This window comes from Camelus dromedarius, chromosome 2 (genome assembly GCF_036321535.1).
Source record: "Camelus dromedarius isolate mCamDro1 chromosome 2, mCamDro1.pat, whole genome shotgun sequence".
In the NCBI taxonomy this organism is placed as follows: Eukaryota; Metazoa; Chordata; class Mammalia; order Artiodactyla; family Camelidae; genus Camelus; species Camelus dromedarius.
Genome location: NC_087437.1, coordinates 88,169,712 through 88,191,473, shown reverse-complemented (window position 1 = coordinate 88,191,473; position 21,762 = coordinate 88,169,712). Strand labels below are relative to the sequence as shown.

The 21,762-nt window shown below is 33.5% G+C and overlaps 1 long non-coding RNA gene across 2 annotated transcripts in view; it reads left to right on the top strand.

The window, feature by feature from the left end:
• Nucleotides 1–21,762, top strand: part of LOC135318960 (uncharacterized) — a 115,554-nt gene that overhangs the window by 62,793 nt on the left and 30,999 nt on the right. The gene's annotated exons all lie outside the window — the stretch shown is intronic.

The following is a 21,762-nucleotide window of genomic DNA, read 5'->3' as shown; positions in this document are numbered from 1 at the left end:
CAGTACTAGCTTTTAACATGTTAAATTATTTTTATCATGCTCAGGGCCACGAAACGTTTCCTACAACAGAAAATTTCCTGGTTTGAGTTCATCTCAACCTGTGGTGGCACACTAGCACTGTTCATGTGTATCAGTGATGCTGGCTTAATATACTTTAGCATTTTTCCCTTTGATGAGAATGTGGTAATATTAACAGCAAGTTCATAGAGGTACCAGATTTTCCAGTCTCTCACTGTGCATTAAAATGTTCTGTCTTACCTCCTCTTTCCCTCATGTTCTTCTCTTTCACACACCCACACAGAAATCTTCAGAATAGTTAAAATGGAGAAAAAAAAAAGTAGAACTCATGTTTGTTCTAGTATGGGACAAAATATTTTATGATGGCAAAAACTGAAAACTTTTATTTAAAAATATCAAAGTAAAACAGATAACTCCAGGAAGATGAATTTTACCTTTATCTCTGAGTAACCCTCAGCAAACCAAGTATATATGCCTCAAGATGCATGCATTTCTTACTTAAAGATGTTGGGCATGTATAATACAAAAAAAAAAAAGAATTTAGACATGCACAACCCAATGAAAATTTGGTAATTTTTCTATGCAACTTGGAGTTTCTTTGCTTAAAAAAATACCAAATTCTATTTCATTCCTATTACTGTTCTAATTTCACTTACTGGAGAAAGTACAATATGGCTGAGATTTAAAGTGATACTACTTTGTACAAAATAATAGGAACTTTGATTTATAGTTTCATCAGAAAATTTTTCCACAGCTAGATTTGATTTCATAGCTTCTTTTTTTTCTTGTCTAAACGATTAATTAAAGGCTTATATTTAAATAGTGGTTCTGCAGGACAAATGGAATAAACTGCAGATCAGAGTAAATATAGATTATTTTTGCTGTGGTTAATGATCTGGTTTGCCTTAAAAGTTTCATTAGTTATGTTTCCTTTCGGTGTTGTTCTCTCTGGCATTTCTTATGCTAACATTTTACTCTTTCCTCTCATTCTACAAGGCTAATCAGTGACATCAATTCATCAGATAAAATATGTACAATCTCTGACACTTTCTTTAGAAGATGATTTTGTTGCCATAGTGGCTTTTAGCTTGGAGGTTTCTGACATTTGTTGGATCTCATTGTTTCTTCTACCTCTTTTTTTTGATAACGAAGTAAATGAGTTTTGCTCAGGTTAATGTTAAAAATGCATGAAAAATTATGAAGAACTAATCAGATTAATTATATAGTCTTTTTCTCTTGTTGAAATTTGGGTTACATTTAGTTTTCTTTTATATATGGTAGATAGTAAAATGTAGTAAAGTATCTACTTAGAAAATGGGAGAATGTGAAAATTAATATATGTATGTATATGCGTAACTGGGTCATTGTGCTGTACACCAGAAATTGACACATTGTAATTGACTGAACTTACATAAAACATTTTTTTAAATAATAAAAAAAAGGAAAATGGGAAGGGAGCACGTGGCTAACAAGAATATGCTTAAATAGAAAAGTTAGGGGAACATAAATCTTGGTAGCTGGTCTTCTTAAAATATTCTTTTATACTTGCTGATATTTGATATTTCTGATTATATTTTATTTTCTTAGGTGAAATATTTTATATATACAAATACATATAATTACATAAATGTAAATCTAAATATATAACATGTTTGAAATTTTTGAAAGCTTTAGGAAAAGATATAATATATATTTTAAGTAAGGAATAAATAAAATGAAACTCCAAAATAGATAGCTTTACTAGAGAATTAGAGCAAAACCTTTCTGCTTTTTGCCTGTGTCTATAAAATGCAAACAAAAGTTTCATCTATTATTAGCATTTTCTACTTAGCTCATAATTTAGAGTTGAATTAAATGTGTTTAAGGATCTAGCATTCCCTGTGGAGTTAGCTTTATTGTACTGAGCATCCGTGCACATTTATTTGCAACAAATATTCTGGTCCACTATCTGAATCTTGTAGGGTCGTGCCTTTTTAAATTATTAGCAAACCAGGAGAAATAATAGATGCAAATTGTCCTCTAAGAATGAAAGAAATAAAAACTTCTCCAGATAAACAAAAGCTAAATAAGTTCATCATTAGAATTGTCTTACAAGAAATGCTAAAGGAAGTCCTTCAAGTTGAAATGAAAGAATACCAGATAGCAACATGAAAGCCTGTAAAAATATAACTCTGGAAAAGGTAGATATATACACAAATACAGAATTCTGTAACACTGTAATGGTGGTACATAAGTCACTTTAATTCTAGTATAGAATTTAAAAGATAAAGGCATTAAAGAAACTATAACATTATTAGGCTAATGGATACAAAATATAAAAACCATACAATTTGTGACATCGATACCATGAAATAGGGAGGATGCAAAGTAGTAGAGTTTTGTATGCAATTGAAGTTAAGTTGTTATTAGTTTCAAATAGATTTTAATAACTGTGAGATGTTTAATGTAATCCCCATGGTAACCGAAAAGAAAATATCTAGGAATATACACAAAAGAAAGTGAGAAAGGAATCAAGTATGTCACTACAAAAAAACACCAAACACAAAGGCAGATAGTAAGAGGAGAAAAGAATGATAAAATAGCTATAAGACATACAGAAAACAGTAAACAAAATGGCAATAACAAACCTTCACCTATCGGTGAAATATTACTCCGCATTAAATGGAGAAACTACAAATACACTCAGTGGCATGGATGGATCTCAGAATCACTATGAAGAGTGTAAGAAGCCAGACACAAAAAAGTACATACAGCATGATTACATTTATATACATTCTTAGAAATGCAAAGTAACCTGTAGTGACAGAAGACACAAATAAGTGGTTGCCTGATCCCAGAGCAAAGGGAATAATGGACTGCAAATGGGGTACGAGTAAATATTGGAGAAGTGTTAGAAAAGTTTTGTATATTGATTGCAGGGTGGTTTTCAGGTGTATATAGCTGTCAAAATGCATACATATATTGCATCTCAATAATACTGATTTTTTAAAAGATACACTTTTTCACCAAAATTAGTCAACTCTTTAAAAGACATCATCAATAAAAAGACAAGTAGAAAATGTCAAAAACCTAAGTGGAATAAAGAAAAACTCATTTTCTTCTGATAATAGTGGTTATTGGAAACCTGGTTAGAACTAGTGTTGATTTTAGAAATGTTAACTGGATTACTTTATTTATAGGAACAAACTTTTAAAGAAATACTTCTCCAACTTATTCATTACAACCTAAAATTAAAATTTTCAACAAACCCTTAAAATAGTTCAGTTAAAAAAGTGTGTATGGAGGTTTCTGTGTATATATGCATGTACTGAAGAGCATCCCTGCATATGTAAGGAGAGCGAAAGGGGAGGGAGAGAGAGAATGAGAGGGACTGACAGATGCAGAGAGAGAGCAGGTGTATCAACATGTTAACAGTTGGTAAATATAGGTGAGCTTGTTTGGATTCTCAGTATATTATTCTTTCATTGTTCTTCCAGTTTTGACATTTTCAAAGTAAACAGCTGAAGTAAAACTTAATTAGAATCTTATCAAATTTAATGAGTCTTCCCACTGAAATTTTAATAACCCAAGAGAAGATAACACTGTAATGTGAGTACATATTTTGTAAAGCATTAAAGTAGAGGCATGAAATTACTAAATGATTGAAGATGAGTAAGAAGCACTGTGAGTCAAAAAAATGGACTTTATGAACTGTCAAAAACTCCATCTAATTTCACAAATTTTCATATCAGGAACTCTGACTATTTAATTATTTTAGGAGTATAAAATAATGGCTATGAGCATAGACTTTGCAGTCTATTCCTTCTTGGTCCCTTATTAACTATTCACTTCTTTAAAACTTAGTGTCCTCAGATGTGAAATGGGAGAGTAAAAGTACTTACTTCCAGACAAGAAAGACAAATATCATATAATATCACTTATATGTGGAATCTAAAAAAAATGATACAAATTCTGTGTACAAACCAAAAACAGACTCACAAACCTTAGAAAACAAACTATGGTTACCAAAGGAGGAAGAGGGGGGAGGAATAAATTAGGAGTTGGGGATTAACAGTCACACGTTACTGTATATAAAATAGATAAATAACAAGGACCTACTTACTGTAGGGCACAGGGAACTATATTCAATTTCTTGTAATAATATGTAATGGAAAAGAATTGGAAAAGAAAATACATACATGTATATGAAAAACTGAATCACTTTGCTGTACACCTGAAACTAACATTGTCAATCAGCTACACTTCAATTTTTTAAAAAGTACTTATTTGAAGGATGTTTTGAAGATTGAATGAGATAATGAGTGTAAAGTGTATAACACAGTACTTAGTGCAAAATAAGCACTAAAGAAATACTAACATCTATAATTACTATTATTTTAGAAGAAACTGAAGGAGATATATTCCTCAAATTGTGAATGAATAAATTTGCAATACAAAAATAATCACATTTTTCATCCTAGCATCTGCCATTCCCCAACTCTAATGGAAGACTATTTTCATGTTTAGGTTGTTCCGAGAAGACTTTGACATTTCTGAAACACAAAAGATCTAATTTTATCAGTGTAAGCCTAGAGAACATCTTTTTCCTCCAAATTGGAACGAGTTATTTTATTGAGAAGATTAGAAGGTGAAAAAAAAGCCATATATATCTAGGTTTGAGATGCTACAGGGAAAATGTTAGGCAGTTAAAAGATCCTTTCTTTGAAAATGAGGCTGTCCTGTCTGGTGATCCATACAGCCACAAAATTGTTTTCTTGTTTCCTTTAAATGAGCCCATGTTTGATCATTTGACAGTGACCATTTGATTCTTAAATAACTGGAAACCTATTGTACTGAGTAATTGCCAGTATGCTGAGTCTGATAAGTGAAATTCTAATATGAAAATAAGGTTAATAATTTAACTCTGATTTAGGCATGGTAACTTTGAATTTAGACCTCAGGTCTTACACCAGTGACCTCTGTTGAAAGTAGAATTGGGATTTCAGTGGAATAGTAAAAATATCTTAAAATTTCATTAACATTTCCTTGTATCAAATTATTAAAAGACAACTATAACAAAGGTGATCTTATGATTTTAATGGGAAGTTTAGAATATCTGTGGTTCTTACCTAATATGTACCTTATATCCTGAACTGCCCAGCACAGACCCAGGTAATATAAGGCAATCATAGGTAACATCTATGCAGTGTGCTCCTTTTAAAGACTGTGTTATCCAATTGATAATCCAAAACATGCCTTTCACTGATGAAGTGTTTGCTTTTCGTGGCATCTCAAGGAAGCAAAAATAATTCAAGATGCTATTTAGTGAATTAACACACTTAGGTAAAATTTACTCCTAGTTATAAATATATACTTTAAAACAACCTCAAAAATATTCTTGAGGGAATATAATTGCTTAAAATTTGGTGATTTTCATAAAACTTCATATCTACTCATATCCATTATGGATCCTTGTAGCAATCCTTTAAGGAACAAGGACAAGTAATTTTAGATCGGAGTTTTTGAGAAGTTAATAAATAATTGGGAGAGAAGAGACATATCTTCTTTACAGAAGGATTCCAAATAATATATGTAGATAACTACTGCTTCCAGGAGGTGAAGCTTAATTTCCAACCCCTTCCTTTGAGTGTGAGCTAGACTTAGAATAGGATATTGAAAGACAAAAAATAATAACTTCAAGTGAAAGAAACCTGGCAAAACCACTTCATCCAACATTAACATTACCAGTAATAGCATATAGATATCATGAACCCTCTAAAAGGATAGGTACATGATATGGGATGAGAAGGGCCCTTCTCATCATTTCAAATTACTTCAAAATAAAATTTATTTTTTACGTACTCACATATTGATGCCAGTGCTAGGAGAAAGGTGAGTTCCTACTGAAAGTGTTCCCCCACTACATCTCAAATCAATTATTTCTTGATGTCCAGTAAGAAATTTTGTGCATATACACAAAAAGAATGTTTACAGTGGTGCATATTTTAACTTGCATTCAATTTATTAAAATTACAATTTAAATTAGTTCTTAAATCTTCAGAGAGAAATTCTAATAAATGCATATATAAATCTAGTATTTTTGTTAAAGTAAAAACCATGCAGTACTTCCTTGTTCTTTGATCAAAGCTCAATTTACTTGTAAGTTTGACAGATTGATTTCTGCTAAATATTTGGAATCATTTATAAACCCAATTAATTCAATTTCCTTAGACATTTTAAATTACAGTTATAAATTTTAACACATCCAAAACCCTCAAGCATTTCAAACACCTAACAAGAAAGATTTACAAATCTAATAAACAATAGTCTCTTAAAATTTAACCACTACTTGTAAATATAAAAAGTCTACATTTCTGGAATATTATAGTATCAAATATTTTAAAAATCAAAAATTACATACAAACAATTTTTATCTTACAGTTATCAGTTTAAAATCATAAGTAAAAAAATGCATCCCTTAATCCCTCTTAAAATGAAAATTCTCACATCAAATAATCCTGAAAAACCCAAATTAAAAACCCTAAGTTTAATTAATCAATCACACTTTCTTAAATAAATTAAAATGACAAATTCAACATGACAGATCCTCTGATGTCAAATTATCTTTAGCATTTACAGACTTAATGAACAAACTGTACACAAGTTATCATGTGGATTAAAAACCTATTCCTAAATTTAACATACATTGTACTATATCTATATGTCTTACTTCCATATTTTCTAAATACTAATATATAAACATTTCCACAGTTGTGAATGACTTGGAGGGTCATTTGCTGACTACAAGGGGAAGAATGCCAAACAGTGCAGATTTATGGTGTTAGTAAGCAAAGATACCGGCATATGGGAATCTGGGTTCATCTTTCAGGATGATTTAGCCAGCACCTTTTTTGCAAAGATCCTTTCTTATGAAAATGGAGCATTCTAAACATCCTTCTTTTCCTGACTTTTACTTGTCTGAATAGAACTGAGATTTCGTATCCCTATGCACACTGAAAATAACCTGCTTATTACCTGGTTGATTTATATATAAATAAATAAATAAATAAATAAATAAATAAATAAATAAATAAATAAATAAATAAATAAATAAATATTATTGAAGTATACTCAGTTTACAATGTTGTGTCAATTTCTGGTGTATAACATAATGCTTCAGTCATACCTGAATATGCATACATTCTTTTGCAGTCTTTTTCACCATAAGTTACTATGAGATATTGAGTATAAGTCCCTGTGCTATACATATAAACTTGTTGTTTATTATGTTTGCTTTAGACTGGTAGTCATGTAAGCTCAAACCCATCCTAAGAAGAAGAAAAGAAAAAACTGAAATGAAAAAAAATAAAAAAGAGAAAAAAATCTATATTTTCTTGTTCCACTCTCCCACCTTTTATGATTTTGATGTCCTTTTTTTTTTTTAATATCTTCATGCGTATTCTCTTGCAAGTCATTGTAGTTGTAGCATTTCTAATTATGGTTTTCTCATTTCTATACCTTCCTGCTGATTTTCTATGTAGAGTAGACCTTTCAAGATTTCTTTTAGGACAGGTTTCGTATTGCTGAATTCTTTCAGTTTTTGCTTGTCTGTGAAATTTTTTCTCTCTCCTTCTATTCTAAAGGATAGTCTTGCCAGATAGAGTATCCTGGGTTGCAGCTTTTTCTCATTCAGGACTTGGATGTATCTTGTCACTCCCTTCTGGCCAGCAGTGTTTGTGCAGAGAAATCAGCTGAAAGCCTTTCAGGGGTTCCCTTATAACTAACTCTTGGTTTTTTCTTGCTGCCTTTAGAATCATTTCTTTATCTTTAACTTTGGCCATCTTAATTATAATATGTCTTGGTGTAGGTCTGTTCAGGTTCTTCTTGTTTGGGACCCTCTGTGCTTCCTGTACTTGGATGTCTATTTCTTCCTTTAGGTTTGGAAAGTTTTCAGTCATGATTTCTTTAGATACCTTTTCTCATCCTTCTCCTTCAGAAAGCCCTATTATGCATAAGTTGGCATGCTTTATATTATCCCATAGGTCCTTTATATTGCTTTCATTGGTTTTTACTTGTTTTTCTAGCAGCTGTTCTGATTGGGTGACTTCTGTTATCCTGTCTTCTAAGTCATTTATTTGTTCTTCTGCATTGTCTAGTTGGCTTTTGACTGCCTTTAGATGGGCTTTTATTTCAGACATTGAGTTTTCTGTTTTTAATTGGCTCCTCTTTATAACTTCTATTTCTTTTTCGTAGTATTCTGTGTTTCTATTCATAGTCTCTCTTATTTCCTTCAGTGCTTTTATCATCCCCTTTTTGAAGTCATGATCTAGTAGACTTTTGAGGTCGGTCTCATTGTTTGTTCTTTCAGGGGACTTCTCTTGTTGTTTTAATTGGGAATAGTTCCTCTGCTTCTTCATTTTACTTGTATTTCTCTGGCTTTATGGATTTAGTAGTATCAGTCATCTACTGTGGTCCTGAAGGGCTGTTTTTTTGTTGTTTGTTTTTATTTAAAGTGGTAGCATCCCCGTGTAGACTAAATGCATCTAATAGTTTTGTTGCGAGGGCTGTTCTTCGTGTGGATGGTTGCCACCTCTTTCTTCCATGTATGTTGCTGTTATCCCTTTGGGGGTGTGGTTGGTATTGTGGTATTTAGAGCCTGCCCTGATTGTTGTTGTTGGACAATGCCTCCTTTTTTGTTTTGTAGTTGTCACAGCCTTGACAGGGGCCGGGTCTGCTCATCTGTTACTGGAATAGAGGCTTATAGACTCGTTTCTGAGCTGTGGTGTGTGGTAGGCAGAGTTGGAGCACTTCAGCTGAGAAAAAGAGTCACTGAGTATACCTCTACAGGAGATGTCCACTGGGAGATGCACCTGTGGCTTTGTCTGTCACTTGTTATATGGGCTTACAGAGTACTCTTTGTTGAAACTGCCTGTATCCCTGTCTTAGCTGCAGAAATGTTGGCCACCGGCTCTGGGGTCCCCCAGGTTCTGGGCCCCAGGAACCATTTGAACCCTCTTTATGTTTTACTTGCTTGTCTGTCAGAACCATCATCACTTAAAGTCATTTATTAATACTTTGCTGCTTCTCAATATATGTCACCCACTTAGCTCCTTTTTTAATAGAGTCTTTTTAACAGGTCATAAAATAACCTGTTCCAGTCTCTGTTTAGTCATTATGCCATGTCCCTCAAATTCTTTGTTCTGTTCATTAAGACATAATTATTTCAGGGAATTTTTAAACTCAGTTATCAACTTCACAGTTGTCATTGTTTGTTATTAATCTCTTTAACTACTGTAAAATGTTGGAAGAAACACATTTTAAGTCAAGGTCATGTTCCTTTTGAGCTGCCAACTCTACACATATTCAAATGCAGCATTTTTAAATGAAGCAAAATGATATTATTGTGCATCCTTGGGGGCTTTGTTTTGTTTTCATCTATCCTGCAATGAAGAACAGTTAGTTTGCATCTGGATCTCTTGGGCGGAGCTGCAGATATTTTTGTGATGGAGCTAATATCACAATTGTTTAATATAAGAATGATATGCTACCATCGCCTATCAGAAACATCTTTGTCAAAGGATTTATAAATAATTGATTAAATCCCTAAAAACAAGGGTCACTAACAGAGAAAAAGAAAGAAAGAACGACAGAAAGACAAAGGAAGGAGGGCGAAAAAAGAAAGAAAGAAAAAGGAAAGGAAGGGAGAATTGTCATTGCTTTTATTACAGAACTATAGATTATTAGATTATAGGTATTTGACATCTGAAAAAGCCTCTTCCAATTTACAGATTTCACTAAAGAGGAAACTGAAATCAGACATAGGGCACGATTCTTTGTTGGTATAGCAAATCAGCATTTGACCCTAGATCTCCCGAATCCAGTTTGACTGTATATACATCAAGCCATGAAGCCTTGATAAGATGCTTACCTTATACATAGTTTCCTCAACCAGAGTTCTTTTGAACATTGATTAATTGGTCATCCAGTTTTTATTAAACCCAGATTTTCTCTTTTGGGTGTCCATTTGCTGAAGCAAGTGGTTCAAGCCTCAAATGTAATTTTAGATTTATCCTTATTTGGTTTGGTAGTGAAGACATTTAACTCTGACTTACTCAAAAAGATTATGAAACAAAGACACAAATATACAGTGCTAATAGATGGTTGAAATAGCCATTTTATTTTCTCATTTTAAGTTTTTTGAAAAAAGGTCTTGGGAGATGTTCTTTTGCTATGAGCAGTGAATGGTGTTTAGGCACCATTTGGTCTAGATATCCTGGTGCCAGCTCTGCATTGCAGTGACCGTATAAATCAGTCTGCTGCCTTGTCTGAGCTTCCTTCTCGGGCTCTTCCCATAGCCCACCTGAAAGGTTGAGGGACTCTGTACCTAGGACCCAGGCCCAGCTAACCAATCAGATTCTTTCTTCTCTGCGTTTAAATTCGGAGCACAAAATTGTAGCGAGAATGTGCTTGACCTGGGAGGTTATGAGGTATTGGGGCTGGAATACTGATACTTATATTCACGTAGAGCAAAGGAAGACAATCAACCAAGAGAACATAAAGCAGATTACTGACAGGAGCAGAATCAAGAAACCACACTCTTCTGAGAGAGATGTGAAGAGCTGGCTTGGGTCCTGGGACTCTTCAGCTTCTGGTCCTCTCCTGTGTGGTTCCAGCTGGAATTTCTCCCCTGAATGCCATGAGGTTTGATCTTCCCAACGTATTTCTTTTATTGTCCAAATCCATTCTCTTTTGTGCTTATTCTTTTATGCTTAAGTGGGTTTTTATTTTTTTGAAATTAAATGATCCCTGGAACAAACATTAACTTGCTCTGTATCACTTTGGAAAAGTTGTTATCTTCTCTTACCCTTAAGTTCCAAAACTACTTCAGTGAAAAGTAGCATGTTTTGTGTGAATACATTGTGGTGATTTTAGTGTCAATTAGTAAATTATTATAATGTATACACAAGTGACACATAATTTTAATGATTTAGGATTACATTAAAAATATTGCTTTTAAAACCTTGCTACCCAAAGTTTGGTTCGGGTACCAGCAGCATCAGCATCAGCTGGCTCTTGTGCATCTCAGGCCCCACTCCAGACCTACTGAATCCAAATATATATTTAACAATATCGTCAGGTGATTCATATAGACCTTGAAGTTTAAAAATCACTTTGGAGATTATCCAAAGTATTGACTCTGTGTGTGTGTAATTGTATGTGTAGTCACATAGTGTAATAACTGATAATTCGGGAAGAACTTGACCCATCCTGATTTACTTCAATTAATTACTGATTATTAGCCCATTAACTATTTATAAGCAAATAGAACTCTGATAAAAGAGTTGTAAAACTTTAAAAAATAGTTTCCTTCTTTCACTTGTATGTATACGTACATAGCTTTATTTGACACCTTGCATATACCATTAATGGCTTATCAATACCTTTTGCAGCCTGTCTGTTTTCTGAACCATTATAAATTTGTGACTAAAATTATATTGCCTAAATAGTAATCTAGTCTTCAGTTGATCAGTGTAAATAATATAAACATTTTATGGCATAAGGCTAAATAGTAAAAGCATTTCAGTCTTGGAATTGTATATTTGAAAAGATTTATCTAAACATCTTTTATGCAACATCCTAGTAACTAGTCATTAAAATGAATACAAATAAATTAAGCAGGTTGACTAAGTTTATTTATAAAACATCATTAGTACTCTATGGGCAAAGACAAACATCCAGGGGCATTGATGAAGTTGGAAACTCCTGACCATAATAAGTATGATTGATTATAAATACAGAAGGATATTCTACAATGTGGATTAAAAACATATGTAATACAGTTGATAAATTTTCTTAATTGGTAGAAGACAAGTGGGTTAAAATATAAAAGGATTTGGTCCAGATGCTCTTTTACTTCTAGTCCAGTAACGATGTACCTGGGGATTGGGTGATGTACACATAAGCATTAATAGTGTTTTTTACCTTGAAGTGATTTATTTGGAACCCCCAACCCATCACGCATAATTAAAAGAAAAAAGAACTCTAAACAATCAAAATTGTTGGTACCAAGGAAGCACAAGCATTAATTCTAGCATATGCATGTGTCTGTTCACGTTCTTTTGCGGGGCTGGGTCGGGGGTGGGGGGGAATGATTCCATGTACAGTAATATCCTTAATTCACAATGCATACATTTGAGCAATTCATGAACTCTTTTTTTAAAAAAGATTCCTCAAAGACTCCTAATGCATCCTTAGACTCCAAGTTTTGCAGATTTGAGAAACAACCACCAATTGATTATCTTTTTGACACTTCACTAACATACCAAAGTAGAAGACTGCTAGATTTAAGCACAATGTCAATAGCTGCAGGGGCTCCTAAAACGCCTGAAGAAGGTTTTAAACCCAGTGGCCTGGGGCCATTTAGCTCGTTAGTTCAAATTTGTACATTAATATAAAACTGGCCTAGGCCAATGGCCCTTTAGGACGACTGCTTGGCAGCTCATGACAATAACCAGTGCGTTTTCATGAGACTCATCCTGAGTCATCCCAGGATGCTGTCCTCAGAACGTTATGCTCTGCATACTTCCTCTAACAAGACGAGGAATATATTCATCTAAAATGATTACAAGTTGTGTCATTAATTTCATTATGAAGTCACTTAAACAAAGATGTGTTAGTTCCTTGAAATCAATCGCTTGTCTGAACACATTATCTCACCGGCCTTACTTGGCCACTTACCCCTGAATCATCTTCTCTAAGTTGTGTAACTTTTCTGAATTGTTTGCTCATTTTTGAAATAAGAAAATAAATAGCAAAGACTTTGAAGTCAAGCTATCTGGATGTGAATCTCTTCTAGCATTTGCCAGCTGGGTTACCTTGACCAAGAAATTTAATCTCCTTCTGCCTCAGTTTCCTCAACCCTAAAATGGGGATAAAATAATCACCACCACATGAGATTGAGTTTAATATGTATAAAGTGCTGAGAACACTAACACATTAGAAGGGCTACACAAAAGCTGGTTATTATTAATCGCATCTAGGAGTTTTTGAGAGGCTAGAATAGAATAATGTGTTTAGCACTTATTAACATGTTTCCTGCCTCATAATTAAGGATCAGTGCGTATTACTAGTACAACTGTCACTACTGTAGACTTAAAACAGTGAATTAGGTATTTGTTCTGAAGGATTAAAGGGAGTTAGTTTTCAAAATTCAAAAAACTGTTTTAAAGAGTATCTGCTTAGAAGCAGCAAATGGTGAAAAGGACACAGACTTGATATTAAACAGATGTGGGATTTGCCTTTACTAACTGGATAACAGTGACTTCTCTATAGATAACATGAAGTTAACATTACTTATCCTATAATATTCTTGTGAAAATTAAATGAGATAATATATATGAAATATCGGCAGAGAATAGATACTCCATCAGTGTTATTTCTTACCTTTTCCTGTTGGGACTGATTTCCCTACCATACAAAATACATCTTTGAATTTTACCAAATTAAGAGTAAGTTCAGTTTATAGGAGAAAAGGAATTAAGTTCCTCTAAGTGATTCCTGCTTCTTGTAGTTTTCAACTATCATCTTTAAATTGCCTGTTATTTGCCAGACTAAATGGGTAAATCTATCACACTTGCTGATAAAAACGTTTTTATTTAGAGAGCATTCATCATTTTAAAAAATTCCTTAAAATGAAGTTAAGACTTTGATGAATTTTTGCATATTTCTAACAGTTTTTAAAATTTGGTATAGATAAGATAAGGGTGAATAACACTGATACCAAAAAAAAAAAAAAATGGTGGAGGGAGAGAAACACTGGCAGGTGGTGTGATGAGTAAGTGATTTACAGTTGTAATGAATTGAAGCCCTTCCAAAAGATGTATTTACCAGAAGAGTGCTTTAAATGTCACCTATATTGCTAAATTATAAACACTGAAAAAAATAAAATGGGAAAGAGAAACGATTGTGAATCATTGATTTTCTCCACTTTGGGGCAATGACATTGATTGCTAGGGAACACTAGGTGGCCTGCTGGTCTCTGAATGTTGCTTTCTCCCAGGGCTACTCAGCTAGGACCTCTTTGACTATTTACCTGCCAATGTATTTCACCCCAGAGCCATTAACTAAAAGAGGTTTTCACCTGTTCAGTGCCTATACTAGTGGTCACAGAAGCAGCCTGCGCATCCTTCTGAAGCATGAAAGGGGACCTGGAACCTAACCAGGCTTCAGGAAAGGGGTTGACAAGCTAGCTACTGTTTGTCTGATGCCTTATGTGCACCAGGCACTGTGCTAGACATCACTGTATTATATTGCCATTCCTTGTATCTTTATTCAAAGTAATCAGCTGAAAGAACACTAAGTGATTTCAATTTAAAAGTGTGTCTACCTAACAAATTTTTGGACTCTGTAAATGACATACAAAGTATTCTTGGCATCAAAATTGTAATTTTAAAATTTGATCTGTTCTCCACTGTCTGTTACACATTTTTTTTTTTTTAGAATATCCTGTTGTAGAAACAGTTTCTTCATCTGAAAGGGATCCTGAAAGTAGTTTTGATTTTTCCATGAAATTAGTAAGAGTTTTGTCTAAATTAGTTTGTCTGCGCTGGTTCATAATATTGGTGGATGTTTACCATCATAATTTTAATTAAGCAAAGGATTTGTGTTGTGCCTTTAGATTTCCAAGTTCTTATTTCTGTAGCAAATAACATTGAATGCTCTCTAAGGTGAGTTTTAATTAAAATTGTTAAGAGCATGGCTCTGTTAGAGGACTCTTTCTGTTTGCATTGCTACTGAAATTGATGACAGCTACAAAGCTGTCACCAAATAAAGAAAATTTTAATTCTCTAAAATTTAAGCTAAAGTTTCCGCTTTTAGAATAGCCCATTATGGTAATTAATATTTTTCTTCAAACTTTTCCTCAAATTGAAAATAACTTTACTTTTTCTGATTATTAAATCAATATAATATTATTGGTATAAAATTATGAATACTATACGTTTACATAAATAAGAATGCAAACATCCCCTATAATTCACCTCCAGAAAAATAGCCGTTGCTCATGAGTCTTATTGGCTCAGTGTTTGGGTTATTAATTTTTATTAATACAATAAATCCTTCAACTTAGTATGTGAACTACTTGTGGATCATTTTTTATAATTCTTCCATCTTAAATGACTTCTTTAATTAGCAGATCACATATCAGTTCAACCTTGTCAGACAGGGAGGTTTATTCAGTTTTGTTTGAAAGTTAAAAGTAAAAACCATTTTTAATTTCTTAATGGATATATTAATCACATGAAAATATTAGGGTTTTTTTTAGCTTGTTAACTCACATCTGTCCTGTGAAGATTTTACCTTACCTCACTAGTACCCAGTATGGCACAGAGAAACCCTTGTGATCTGATGGTACCAATTTTTCCAGCCTCAGTTCCTGTTACCTTCCTGTTTCCTGCCCCACCCCACCACCTGACCACCAAACATACACTTATGCCCTCTCATAGAAACAACAAGTTTGCTTTATCCAGGCTTCATATTCTTTTAGAACCCTGCACACGTCGTATCTTCACTTCCAATCTATCTTCCCACGCCAGTCTAAAGCCCTTGCTAGTACCTCTTATTGGAAATTTTCACTGTCTACTCCCAACCAACTTTGTGATGCATATAATTTTATACAACCTGTTTATTATACTTATCTCAGTGTTTTATAATTGGATTAAATGTATGTCTCTCCACCATTGTAAGCCTGGCACAGATTAAGTGCTCGATAATTAGCTGATGAATGAATGGATGGATAGGTCAATGTAAGAATGATGAATGGATGGGTTGGCTAAATGAATAGAGGGATGATAAAAGTAGATGAATCTATGACTAGATGCATAGTTGGATGGGTGTAAGTAAAACAAAATGAACTCCCAGAGACAAAGGAATTCTGTTTATTCTGAAGTAAGACCCAAGGTTCTGCCTTCCAAATAAGAGGTGACATGGAGAAGTATGATGATGACCAAATGTTTAATAATATCAGAGAAGAGGTCAACACTGATATTAATTTTATGCCCTGGAAAAATGTTTTTATAAAGAAGAAAAAAAGTATTCTGATTATAGTCATTCATATGAACTGTTTATACTTGTATCTGATTATCATTCAAGAAAAAATTATTACATGTGTCATTAAATGTGTCAAATTAGCTGTTTTGTATATTTATTAGAATAAAAAACAATATGTGTGTTCAGTACTTATATTATATAATCACTATATTTTATTTTATTTTATAATTATTATCTGTGAATATTACCCATGCCTCACACTTTCATTAATGGGGCACTTGAGTCCTAGAATTAGTAATGATCTATAGCCAGTCCAGAGACTTCAAATATCAGGAGCCTGTATTTACCATACTCCTGCTGTTACTCTGCAGCGTTGGGGCAGTGATGATACCTTCCCTAAAGAAAATTCTAGTGAAATAGAATTTTCTAATGGCATTTTGTATACTTAAGGCAAAAAAAAAGAAGCAAGCATAAAGAATTTAAGAGCATAACCAACACATTCTGCTGCAAGTGTGGGCTATCGACTAATATGTCTTATGTACCAAGTAAGATATCAAGTGCTAGGGACACAAACATATCAGGCGTGGTTCTTACCTCCCAGATGCCCACAGTCTCAAGGAGAATTTAGACAAAATAAACTCCTTTAAATTCTTACCAGGGAACAAGATAGGCTAAAAGTAGAATAAGTGAAGGAGCCCATATTACAACACAGTGTGAGAAGAGCTCCGAAAGAGATTAACACATTCTTATCAGGTGGGTTAATTGTCCAGTCTTAGAATTGCAGAATGGTAGAGCCTGGAATTCATCTTAGGTCTTTTAGTCCTAGCCTCTCATTTTAAGATACAGAATTTTCTGGGCCTCATTAGACCCAGAAATATTATATCACTTGGGGGCTTCGGTAAGTCACTCAGCCTTTTATAAATCAGTCGTGCTGATGCTTTTCCTGGAGACATAGAGGAATGCGTAGAGTTAAAGTGGCAGATGTCATAAAGGTAAATCATTAGCTTACTAGTAACTAGTAGGAAGATTAAAATGGTACGTTATTGTAACACAATTCAGTTCTGTAACATTCTAGTTTTTACTAGAAAAAATTAATTTGATATGGAAGATAAACATAATTTTTCATTTAAAAATTCAATTAAAATTTCATTTAAAAATTCATTAAAAATATGAAATCGGTCCCTACCACGTGCTAGTAGGCTGGCTGATACAACTACTGAGACACCTGATCACCTTCTTCTTTTGAGGGCTATTTCCTTTTACCTGTTTTTTTAATGCTTCTGGTTTACATAAATATAATATTTTTTCATTCTTTAAGTTATAATTGTCTGCTGAAATTATTCTTATAAGTAATGTTGCTTACTCATAACTCAGGGAAATTCAAGTTATGTCTTAAAAAAGGGGGTTTGGATATTTGAAAGCTTGACTTAGCAGTTATTTCTGAGGCAAAACGTTTGTTTCCTGTGGGTATTTTCCCTACCTGAGAAATATGGTCGGTCTCTTTACAAGGGAATTGTTCCCTTTTTTGTTCTGAAATTGTAGCAGGATTTTGCTATAAGAAATGAAACATAGAATATACTTGCTCCAGAAAGTATGCACTGACATTAAGTTTTCTGTGACAGAATTAATTTTATTTTCCGTGGTTCTATTTAGCCTTATGAATATTTCATTTATCCAATTTAATATAAATATCACAAGTAAGCGTCGCTTTTTGACAGTGCTGGACAAGCCAAGTAAACTATTAAAAAAAAAAAAACTATTTTCTCAGTCTCAGAAACAAAGGAGAAAAATGCCCTAAGTTTTTGCTGGGGTCTTTTTTGTCATCAATACTGTTAATATACCATGGTATATTTTAGGTGCATTTCGACCACAACAAGTACTCCCAGAATTCTTTCATCAATACAGCTTTTAAAAAATGTTCACACTAATCTATTCTTGGTAGCCAGTTCCTTAATTTTTATTTTACTTGAAGTGAAATGGAAATTGGCTGAATACCTTTTAATTTACAAAGGACTTAGCTGTATATTTATAAAAATTAAAGCCGACATAGGAAAAGTAAATCATTTTATAATTTTTGAACAGTTTACATTTTAATCTTAAAGAGCCTAGTACAAATATTTGGATTAAGAATTAGTATGTCATTTTTAGATGGGTGAAGTCCATCATTGAATCAAATAAATGAAGACTCCTGTCCACATAGGTCTAATGTGTATGCAAAAAGGCAGATACAAAACAAAATAAATAACTTCACTGTGTACTGTTTTAAGTGGTGACAAGGTATAAAGAAAAAAGAAGGATGCTAGAGAGTAGCCTAAGTTTAGCATAGCCAGGGTTTCTCACCGAGAGGACGCCATTTGAACAAGGCCTGAAGGAAGCAATGGAAATTAAGTCATGCAGTTCTATGTATGCTTGATTTAAAAGTGGAACAGTTTATTGGTATGTGTTTAAAAGATTCAGTGCATCAAATCGTACTTCCCCTTTCTCTTTTGTTTTAGAAGCCTACTAGTGGTAGACGCTATAGAAATTCAAGGGCCCTGAAGATACAGAATCAGTCTGAATCAGAAGGATTAAGTTCAGCTGCATAAAACAAAAGGTTAAAAAATAAGATTTCCTTAAACATGGTGGACGTTTATTTTTTATGTAAAAGAGGATGTGCTCAGAATCTGGGTCAATGTGGCAGATCTATGATGTCCTCCAGAATCCAGATTCTTGTCTTTCAGTTCTACCTTCCTCAGTTGATGGTTTTATCTTCAAGGTTACCACCTTGGTCTAGAACAGCTGCTATAGTGCCAACCTTTGCACTGGCATCCAGGCCTGCAGTTGGTGAAAGAGGAAAATGACGGAAGAGTATTCTATCCAGCTTTCTTTAAGCAGCCCTCGTTGTTCATCCTGGAAATTCCTCACAACACTTTCTATTACATTCCATTGGCCAGAACTTGGTTATATGAATTTACTGACCTGCAAGTGTGGCCTGGAGATGTAGTCTTTTAGGTAGAATTAATAGGAGAGTGGATATTGGATGGCAACTACAACTACCGTCTGTGCCACACTCCTTGCCAAGGATTCTACCCCCTATGTTGGCTATGATTTTCTATATATTCTTTTAACTGCTTAAAATCTAACTTATAGTCACATCCATATTAATATTACTATCTTAGATTTATGCATTTTTCTCTTTTCTTGATAACTTCAGTGACCCTTTTTGATTCCAAATCCTTTTGGCATCTATGACAACTTGAAACTCTTAGAAATTGAAATGATACCAATCCCTCCTGCTTCTCATTTTCTCCCTCTTTATACCTTTCCTTGGGTTTTAATTGACACATGGTGTCTTCCATAAATCAACACTTGGTCTTTGATGTAATTCTGCCTATTATATACACATCTGAATGTTTTATTATCACTGAAAAAGTAACTTTATCTTTCATATTTCGAGAAAACCCACCAATGGAAGATACCTAATGCTGGGTATTTGGAAAAATCATTAAAATTAAGAATAAGTCAATATAACATATCAGGACATAATTCTTTTTGTTGTGTTAACAGCTTGTATCAAAATAGAAAATGACAGACTACCTAGTGTTTAAGTATATATTCACTGGATTTAACTTAACACTCTTTCATATTAGGAGATTATAATTTATCATAAGAATTGGGTTTTTGTTGGAAATTTGCCACAAAGGCAAATGTAATATGTGTGAGTAATATTTATTTAATTTTTATGCAAGGCAATTTCCAGAGGGCCATGAACATTTTAACTTGAAATATGTTATTTATTATTTGCTTTCTCAAAAAAGCACATACATTTGTTTTATATTTTAAGGCATGAGCTTTTATGAATCCTTTTCACAGCAATACAATCATATTCAGATAGTCACATTTCTTTGGTATTACTGAAATGAGAGTATCTGACTGGCTAAACTTGGCATTCATAGATCTTCTATGTGAAGTTGAATCTTGGATGTTATGTATATGATTCCATTAAAACTCACTGCTGACTCAAGTTCAGTAGGACTTCAGATTAACCAGATACTTTATCTTAGCCAGCAGATCAAATTAGGATATTTCTTTAGACAGAACTCTTCTTGGGACAATCTTTTCTGCCTCCCACTTGTCAGTACAGCCTCAAGTAGGTACCCCTTCTATATGCCTCTATTCTTCTCTTTATTAAAACACTGATAATATTCTATTTACTGGCTTATTTACATGTTCCCTATTCTATGGACCTCTTTGGATGAAACATCTCTCTTTAACTCTTGTATTCTAGACTATAACAATACCTATGACATACCACATTTCAAAGAGATTACTAAATAAATATATATTAATGAGGTAACACTGATCTCTTTTCCTTACTCTCCCAACTCAAATATTTCTCACATATTTCCCCATTGATTTTATACTGCGTCAAAGATCTTTAAAATAGAAAAAAATTCAGTGACCTCTCCTGGTAATATCCATTGTCACTGTGTTCACTTGTTCATATTACTAACTTCTATGAAATAGAAAAAAAAAAATCGTGTGTTACACAGGAAAAGTGTTGCTACCTACACCTGTTCAACAATCAGGAAGGTGGAGTGGTAGGCAAAGTGTTTTCCTGGCACTACTGTCTCCCCTTCTGAAGATTAATCAGTAAAATGTGTTCCTGCAGGATCTGCTAGAAAACACAAGTGAGTTTAAATGGTCCACAGTTAAGCTCAACAGCTGGAGGAGGTGACAACTAGGAGGACAATAGTGGATTCTGTCATTGCTTCTACTAGAAGATAAAAGAGAAAAATGACAGGGGAGTGGTGAAAAGCTTTCTAGAAAACTCTCAGGAGAATTACCCAAACTCGAGGATTCTGTCCTGTCAAGCAGAAAACTGGTGCCATGGGTATACGCCACAACTCTTAACAGCAAATGATCACCAGTGAGTCTGCAAAAGAAGTAGAGCAAGTGCCTAAAATAGAGCTGAATGATAAAGAGATAACAATCTCTTAGCATAAAAAGAGAAGACTGTGAAAGAGAGGGAGCACGAGAGCTTCATGTCCATTACAGAAAAATATTTATTCATCTTGCTTCTATGTATGAAAATAGTTTATTAAAATTTTAAAAATCCATTCAGCAGTCCATAATTTGAATGTTGTCAGTGAAAAGAATTGCATGTAAATAGACCCAGATAATGTTTCATAGAAAAACGAGGCTTTGAGTGATCCTCATAGTCACAAAAAAGGGTATATTATAATTGGAAATCACAAATGCCACATTTTATAAAACTAAGTGTTCTTTGAATTAGGAAAGAAAAAAATGAATATGAGCCTTGGTGCTGCAAAGTTATTCTGATTTTCCTTCCCATCCATTTGTGCTAGTTGTATATATACAAATGAGGATTTGCAAACTCCTCAATTGGATTATTGCATTTATTCATTTATTATGCAACAAATATTAATTGATGCCTAAACTTGTGTAAAGCATGGTGCTAGACACTGCGTACACAAGTAAATAAGACAGGGAACAATGCATAGCAAATAGATCTTCAGTGAACTGAGTGCACATTAATATATCAGTTAAAGAATTTTACAGGTGATGATTCTACAGTGCATTAATTTTAAAGCATTTTTTTAAAACTTTGTATCAAAGGTAATCATAAAATACATAAATAATCTCCACTAGCGCCTTAATAAATGATTTTGTAAAATCACTTTCTGTGCTTTAAATTGTGTGTACAGGTATCAGTAG